Genomic DNA, 9,227 nt, shown 5'->3' with positions numbered 1-9,227 from the left:
TGGACGCGATGACCCCCGGTGGTCATCCCGCCGGCGCTTAGATTCACGATTCGCGTTTCAAAAGCCGTGTCCCACCAGTTTATTTAGAAACTCCGACGACACTGAGTCGGTCTACACGAAGCGAATATAGCATTTATCTCAGCAATGGCGACAACAGCTTTCACTCTTCAGAAATGTTCCCCAGAACGCAGTGTCGCACGTATTAAGATGCACTCTCCATTTCCCTGTTCCAGCATGCGCCATCTTAGCCTAATGTAACCAGGCAACGGGGTTTGTAGCCGTGCAGTGGACTGTTGGACTGTTTATGCTGTTGGACTAGTAACTTTAATGACCAGTAATCCCTTCTGTCATCAAAAATGTACTACCTCAGGCGTACAAGTTGATAAAATGAGATTAATATTACAATGAAAAAAAAAATGCACAGTACTGAACAGTATGGTATGAGCAAAGATTTATGAAACATTACACAATAATGAAGCTCTGAAGTAGGTGATGCCACTTCACCGCTGGCTTGCAACAAGTGATGGACACTAGACAAAGCACGCTCTGAGATAGTGAAACTATCAGCAAGCTTGACATCACCAGGGTGCAAATTATCTAGACTACCACATTCCTCTGTGATAAGCTGGTCACTCCAGCCCCCCCAACCCTTGACACCTCAAGGAGCAATGCAAATCAGAAACCTAGTGTGTTACTCTGCTTGTATGCAAGCATGTCTCACTACTTTCTGAGTACAATGATGGCTGCTCTATTCTTATTTTGACACAGTCCATGATGACTGCCACATTTGCAATACAGAAATCGAAGAAAGCACGTGACACTGTCCTGTACAATGAGCTTCTGTCTGGCCATGAAATATACAACTTCAGTCAACAGTCAGTACCATACAGCCACGTATCGAAAATGCAAGACACCGTGGGCAAGGTCAGTATTCTGTAAATTCAGCTTGAGAAAGAATAATCTAACAGAACTTTGTTAGACTGTTCTTGGCAACATGTGGGACACAGCACTGCACAATTTTATATATGCATACAGATGATCAGAGTTCGCCATCCCAGTGTACCAGACGACCTCGGCTTTACTTTTTCTGAATGCTGCTTCAGACCACCTCAATCAGCATAAGGTTACCATGCTGCTTATCAAGGGAATGGGGTAGGCCATCCAAGAGAGGGCCCCGGATCTCTGGTGAGCGCGTTTGCTCTTCGCAATGTGCTCCATTGGAACATGGCCTGCTACCCACCTTCAAGTGGAACTCACTCACGAAAACTTGGCATTCATATCCTCACCATGTACCGTATTTTCCGGTGTATAAGACGCACCCTTGTATAAGACGCACTTGCCATATATGCAAGCTGTCACTGGAAAAGTTCGTATATAAGACGCACCCGTGTATAAGACGCACCCCAGTTTACCCAGTTAGGCCAGTGAGGCTTAATTAAATACGCTTGCGCGACTATCGCGAAATGCACCGTACCTGTGAGCAATTCTTAAGCAACGCTAAGTGATCGAAAAAGGCAACACTCATGCCATACTCGTCCACGTTCTAGCAAAAAAGAACGGAAAAACGATACAGCTCCCCATATGTCCATAACATTTTATTCTACTTGAAACCTTCGAAGTCTTCATCTTCAGATGCGCTATCAAAAGGTTCACCCATTTCTGGAAGCAACTCGGCTGAAACATGCACTACGTACACGGAGCAAAAAAAAGTTGCAAAGGGTGACTAAAAAAGAACGCCGGCTTGTCTTGACAATGGCGAGAAGCGCGATTGTCACCATCTTTTGGCGCTTCTCATTACTTTTGCTTGGGGCCTCCGAAACAGCCGCGCGTTTGTGATCCCGGAAGTCGTCATCCCCGCCGTTTCATAATATAGATCACCTAGAATGTCGCGCACGGCGGTCCCGGTATTGAAGTATTAACCGTGTTACAACCGCGTTATTGGTAGTGATATTTTTTAGGTGAGAAAAGCTTGAGCATGAACTGGAGTAATCGATGAACGCGCAAAAAAAGATGAAAAATTCGCATATAAGACGCACCCTTGTATAGGACGCACCAGCAAAATTTTCGAAAAAAAGCCGCGTCTTATACACCGGAAAATACGGTACATATGTCAGCACCGACTTAAGTTTTCAAGGAATGTACACTCGCCGAAACTGCGCCAATAAAGCATGAGCCTGTTTTTCACTCGTTCGATGAGTTCAGGCGTCGCTGACCGTCGTCGTCATGAATGTAGTTCACGCGCCTCTGTTCGACCGCGCCGCCAGCATCGTCGGCCATTGCCTCACTGGCAGTTGCTTTTTCCCTTCCAGGGGCATCACACGAAGACGAAAGCAATGGACCCTTCGGAGCCCTCCACGTCCCATTCGGCTTCCAGGCCCCCTACACAGGCCGAGGCTCCAGCCGGGAGCGTATTGGAGTACTACAGCATTGACTCCAATGTGCCATCAGAAGACGTAAGCCCCGACTCTCTTCTGATAATCGTCGGCGATCGTTGTGGACGCGATGACCCCCGGTGGTCATCCCGCCGGCGCTTAGATTCACGATTCGCGTTTCAAAAGCCGTGTCCCACCAGTTTATTTAGAAACTCCGACGACACTGAGTCGGTCTACACGAAGAGAATATAGCATTTATCTCGGCAATGGCGACAACAGCTTTCACTCTTCAGAAATGTTCCCCAGAACGCAGTGTCGCACGTATTAAGATGCACTCTCCATTTCCCTGTTCCAGCATGCGCCATCTTTGCCTAATGTAACCAGGCAACGGGGTTTGTAGCCGTGCAGTGGACTGTTGGACTGTTTATGCTGTTGGACTAGTAACTTTAATGACCAGTAATCCCTTCTGTCATCAAAAATGTACTACCTTAGGCGTACAAGTTGATAAAATGAGATTAATATTACAATGAAAAAAAAAAATGCACAGTACTGAACAGTATGGTATGAGCAAAGATTTATGAAACATTACACAATAATGAAGCTCTGAAGTAGGTGATGCCACTTCACCGCTGGCTTGCAACAAGTGATGGACACTAGACAAAGCACGCTCTGAGATAGTGAAACTATCAGCAAGCTTGACATCACCAGGGTGCAAATTATCTAGACTACCACATTCCTCTGTGATAAGCCGGTCACTCCAGCCCCCCCAACCCTTGACACCTCAAGGAGCAATGCAAATCAGACACCTAGTGTGTTACTCTGCTTGTATGCAAGCATGTCTCACTACTTGCTGAATACAATGATGGCTGCTCTATTCTTATTTTGACACAGTCCGTGATGACTGCCACATTTGCAATACAGAAATCGAAGAAAGCACGTGACACTGTCCTGTGCAATGAGCTTCTGTCTGGCCATGAAATATACAACTTCAGTCAACAGTCGGTACCATACAGCCACGTATCGAAAATGCAAGACATTGTGGGCAAGGTCAGTATTCTGTAAATTCAGCTTGAGAAAGAATAATCTAACAGAACTTTGTTAGACTGTTCTTGGCAACATGTGGGACACAGCACTGCACAATTTTATACATGCCATACAGATCATCAGAGTTCGCCATCCCAGTGTACCAGACGACCGCGGCTTAACTTTTTCTTAATGCTGCTTCAGACCACCTCAATCAACTTAAGGTTACCGTGCTGTTTATCAAGGGAATTGGGTAGGCCATCCAAGAAAGGGCCCCGGATCTCCGGTGAGTGCGTTTGCTCTTTGCAATGCCCTCCATTGGAACATGGCCTGCTACCCACCTTCAAGTGGAACTCACTCACAAAAACTTGGCATTCATATCCTCACCATGTACATATGTCAGTACCGACTTAAGTTTTCAAGGAATGTACACTCGCCGAAACTGCGCCATTAAAGCATGAGCCTGTTTTTCACTACTCTTTTGCAGGCTTTAGCATGCATGGAAACCTCAAAGTTGCTACGCCCTGCCCCTGTGGCCCCCCGCACTAATCAGTGACGCTCCATTGATGCTGACCACTGTGCCGTGGCCCGAATGTTGCACGAGCTACTGCGCTCCTCCCATGTGATTGGCAACTCTGAGGAAATGCATTCATGGCCAGTCTCACTCCAAGAACTGAAAATGCTCCATCACCTCGAGCACATGAGCCGTGCCCACGAATGCGTCACACTCCTCGCTAGGCTTCGAAAGCTGTCTCACTCCCGCACATGCAGAGCGGCCTATCATCTTCTGGAGCGTCTCAGCCCCGCACCCACCAACAGCTACCACCTGAGGCCTCTCCACTGGTACAGACAGCCTGTGGTGAAAACTGGACTGCCAAGCACTGCTTCCAAGAAATGCACGCCACAGTGCGCCTTGCGACACGAAGTTGCCGAAAGGCTTCATGAAGAACTGTGACACCGCATCCTCATTTTCACCAATGGGTCAGTTCCTGATGGCGGAAGTTCGACCACTGCAGCCGGTGTGCTTAGTGCGCTGGGGGAGAACCGGCAATGCAGACTGCCACGCCAGCCTCCTCCAGCACCGCAGAATCAACAGCTTTCATCCTAGCTTTGGACCTGCTTATCAAGCTGCCCAATCTGCGCCCTGCTCCCATCTTAACCGACTACACAGCCACCCTGCAGTCCCTTTTCCACCGTGAGAAAAACTTTCCCTCTCATCCTGGCCATCACAGCCAGGCTTAGCGAGCTCAACCAGCGCAGCTGTGCCGTCGCATTCCCACGTTGGTGTGCACAGGAATGAAGTGGTTGACCAAATCGCACGCCAGGCACACCAAAGTTCTGTGCCTCTGTGTTTGCTCTATCGTGTCAGCGTACAACTCAGCTCATCTCATCATATGGCGACACGCCCTCCTTCACCATCCCAACGCATGAATCGTATCGGGACAGCATGTACACTACTTGACTACATCGTCTTCCCACGCAGTCATTTTGTTCTCCTCCTCCGCATGTTTGTAGATTGTGTGGGGATTGCAGACAGGCTTCACCGCTTGCATGGGGCCACTAAGCCCAAAACTGTGCTCAGTGTGGTGCGCCAGAGACATTGGAACACGAGCTGTGAGAGTACCCAGACCTACATCAGCACCACACAAACCTATGGGATGCCGACAGCAAGCTCGGGCTTCCCTCGTCCAGCCTGCAACACTTAGCTGCTCCAGACAGCCCGGCAGCTAAATTTTGTGACATGCTTGCAGCCCTGCTAGACTTTACTGCTTGATCTGACCTCTGCCCCTGTCTTTAAATAGCCAGGGCACTGAGGCCTCAGGGGACAGCCTCAGGATCACAGCATTACTGTATAGCACAGAAGGCTGAACAGCACAAGGGGAATCCTAGCCTTCTCGTACTGCAAATGCACAATGCCAGTGGGCTGACCAAACACTACAAAATTAATATCAGAGAGAACTTTATTTTTTCATATTTTGTGGTAAACACATAACTCACGTTTTTATTGCTGTTTCTCAGGCAAAAGTGCATGGTGAACCTCCATCGAGAAGGAGGATTGTACCAACCATGTGGTCATACATCTAAGCATTGCACTTCGCAAACTCAAGACACCTCTTCCACGTGGCGAGAAGTTGAAGGATGGGCAGATGCAGAAGTTGCAAAGCTACTGCCGGATAGCGACCCCCAGCAACAGGGGCAATGTCCAGAAAATGCACCATGCCATTTGGGCATATTTTCCCTTGTGCTCAGCAAATAATGCTAAGACAAGTTCTGCCCCGAAGGAGTGGAATCGTGGTGCAAGCAGCAAGCAATGGGCCAAAGCACTCCAAGAGCCTGCACCGGACCACGGCCTGCTTCTGCTGCCCACATACAAGCGCCTCACCAAGGAAAAGCTGCTCACCTGCTGCTTGCAGGGGAAGACACAAAATGCAGCACAGTCCCTCAACAGTAAAATCTGCCTGCTATGCCCGAAGCCTAAGTACGCTTCCTGGACTGTTGCTGCAGAAACAACTGCCATTGCTGTTTTGTGGATACACGCAAGCTTTGAACAAGTGCTTCAGGAGCTTGGTGTGCTACCACCAGAAGAGCTTGCAGTCCTGGGTAACTCCCAGGCCCAGAGAAGAAGGGTGCAAAAAATGTCATTTTACCAAACCGCTGAAGCCCAAGCATATCACCATAACATGGCAATGAGAACGCCTCTGACTGACTCTATTCGAGAAAATCGTGAGGGGCCAATGTATGGGCCAGGGGAGTTGAAGTTGGCTGTACTTGGGACATATTTCTCTATTTTGGCAAGAAGTTTCATGTGCTTTTGTCATGTTGCTGAGAAATACGGACGTTTGAAACTTTCAAATGCAATTTTCTCCATTTGTAGTTTCCAGCATTTCTTACATGCTGTGCAACAAATTCCAAGTACTTACTTTAGTCAGACTTGAATGAAATTTTGCACAAAGCCTCTTCAAACTGTGTAGAATGTTGATATCTATCTGAATTTTCGACACCTCATCTATATTTTCTGAAAAATATTGAGAATGTTGACTCACTGTGCCCAAAACATACATTTTGGTGTTTCTGAATTTTTTTTAGAATCATGGGACGATATGAATAAATCTGAAGTTGGTTTCAACATACATTACCAAAGCAGCAAAATGAGTTATTGTGAGCTGCTTTAAAAATACATTTAATTATCAAAAAGTGTACATAAAAAGTCCCATAATGAGCTTTTGAAGACTATCACACAAAAGCTAATAAAGCTACACAGATCCTAAGAACACATTTAGAATCAGCGTTAAAATCCCTCCATCAGAATCAGCATTAAAAAGACTTCAAGTCCAACGGCTCCACAGTCAATGAGAAGTAGATCACCTCGATTACTTATTTTGCTGTGAAGGTCAACTCTGGCAACAGTGACACCACCGTTGCCATTTGGATGTTGTTTCTGATGATGGGGAATTTTTATGTCACAAGGGCATCTGTGGCCAAAGAGCGCCATGGCACAAGGTTTTCTCTTCTACTCAAGATGGGGTCAAAGACCCATTTTCCAAGCATTTCACCCTAAAGAAACCGAGCACCAGGGGCACGTGTGTAAGCACTGATGAAGATGAAATCAGCCGACTGGTGGCTCTCCGTCCGAGTTTGTCCTGAAATATCCACGGTCGCGCCTACATTGGAAGCCTGCAATGAGAGCTGCTCTCATCGCATTGTAGCGCAGCAGCGCCACCTGTACTCTTGAAGAAGAAATAAAAAGCGTGAACAGCCTGCGATGAGGTCCGACAGGGGGAGCCACGGTCACCAACAACCCAACCTTGAATTTAACGACTCCTTTCACTCCCGTGGTGCAATCTGGAGGGTATAAAAAGGGCAGTCGGGAGCGACAGGAGGCAGTAGTCGCCAAGCTACAAGGAAGCGTAGCTAACCCTCTCTTCCCTAGTTCGCCGTGGGCCGTCGGAGTTAGCGTTGTGCCACTGGTACCCACCACAAGCACTCACTGATCCGATGATTCCCGGCCGAGGCAGTGTAGACTCCCCATGCTCGAACCCGAGGACTTAGCGCTGCGGCATTGGTTCAAACCAGAGCCCTCGTTACTTCCACGGCCTCCGGTCAGTCCCCCCAATCGTCCGCAGCAGCGTCCCGCTGCACCAGCAGTTTCTTTCCTCTGTCGGACGCTCAAGCAGTAGTTCGTCATTCAAAGAGAAAACCCCTGGTCTGTTCCCTGGGCTGCACAACCAACTCGTCGCAAATCAAAGGTGCTTGGTTTACTCGTGACAAAGTGGTGGAGGTGCTGGGTAGGACATTTCAACCTGTACCATGGACGAAAAAAATCGCGAGCCCAGAAACGTCACAACCGCCGGAAGCAAACGAAAGCATGCAATCCGCCATGCATCGACCCAAATAAAAAGTGTTAAGATGAGTGGGAATATCAACCGAGATCCCTAAATGAGCGATTTGACCGATTATTCGAAATTGCGGCCGCTGCTAAAAAGGCATCAAAGTAGAGAAGTGTTCTGAAATTAATCACAGAGGGTTGCATTGAACGTGTTCTACATACTTGCATACTCAAAATTGCTATAGAGGGCAGCAATGATACCAATCAGCCGCAAGCAAGGCCTTAGGCCCCCCTCCGCGTTCCACTGCGAAGGCTGATGAGGAAGTTGGACTGGATTCGTCTGTACGAACGGTATTCGACAGCAGCAGAATGATCCGAAGCGCAAAAGGCGAACAATCTCATTTTCGCATTCGGCGACGAGGCCCGCCAGTGGTATAGAGCCGTGTTACAGGGGTCGCCAACACGCCAACTCGAAACCTAGGACCAGTGGAAGAAGGCCCTCCGCGACAGTTTTTGCGGAGAAGATGTCAGGGACTGGGCTTTTATCCAGCTATAACAGAGGCGACAACAGTCCACCGAAACACCTCGAGAGTATGTGGCGAGCGTACTCCATCTTTGTGTTTGGGCCAACACCTCTATGACAGACTCTGAAAAAGTGCGCTACCTGTTGCAAGGGTTGCGGCCAGAAATGATGGAAAGGGTAGCAATATCCAACCCAAAACACCGACTGAGTTCCTGCAGCACTTGCAGCAGTTGACGCATGTAGGCGCTTTGGCATGGCATGCTATGGCGGCCATGCCAACTCAACCCCCCCGGCCTTTGCTATGGCCTCGCCATTTGTGGTGACGGCCTCCAATGATTCAAAACATACCGCTGCGCCTGAGCACCAATGGGGGATACCTCTGAGGCATCGACTGCACGAGATGTTTGGCCGAGATGTTTGACGCCCTACAAGAGAGCGTGAAGGCCCTGACCAGTGCCATTGAACAGATAGCCCGGCCCGCTCCACGCAGGTTTCCAGGACGACAGTCACGAAATCAGGCAGGGCAAATTTAGTGCTACCAATGTGGCCGATCAGAACATATAATGCGACAGTATAACGCACCGCCAGGGCCAACAGTGCCACAAGGCCCCCAGTCATCGGGAAATTAGGAAAGCGGGGTCCCCGATGGAAAGCTCGTCAGCGCCGCAGGCGAAGTGAGATTTAGCGTGCGTATTCGCCTGGTCGAGCTACACGAATCCTTCGTAGTACTTGATACACTGCCCTGCGACCTCTTAGGTGGAGTGCCTCTCTGTGGAAACTCGGAAATGGTGACCAGTTTCCCAAAGCGAACGTCACACTGCGAGGACATAGCATGAAACTCCGGCTGAACGACCTCGACATACATACGGTGAACCTGGAGGTCGCCTACAGCTAGCAACATGAGCAAATCCCGCCATCCACTAAGGTCCTTGCTCCGGTGACGGTCCCCAAAAACGGAGCATGCCTTGTAGAACCCCTAAGC

The sequence above is a fragment of the Amblyomma mixtum genome, chromosome 7, assembly GCF_055824585.1.
Source record: "Amblyomma mixtum isolate Tamu chromosome 7, ASM5582458v1, whole genome shotgun sequence".
Classification (NCBI taxonomy): domain Eukaryota; kingdom Metazoa; phylum Arthropoda; class Arachnida; order Ixodida; family Ixodidae; genus Amblyomma; species Amblyomma mixtum.
Note: the sequence above shows the minus strand (reverse complement) of the source record.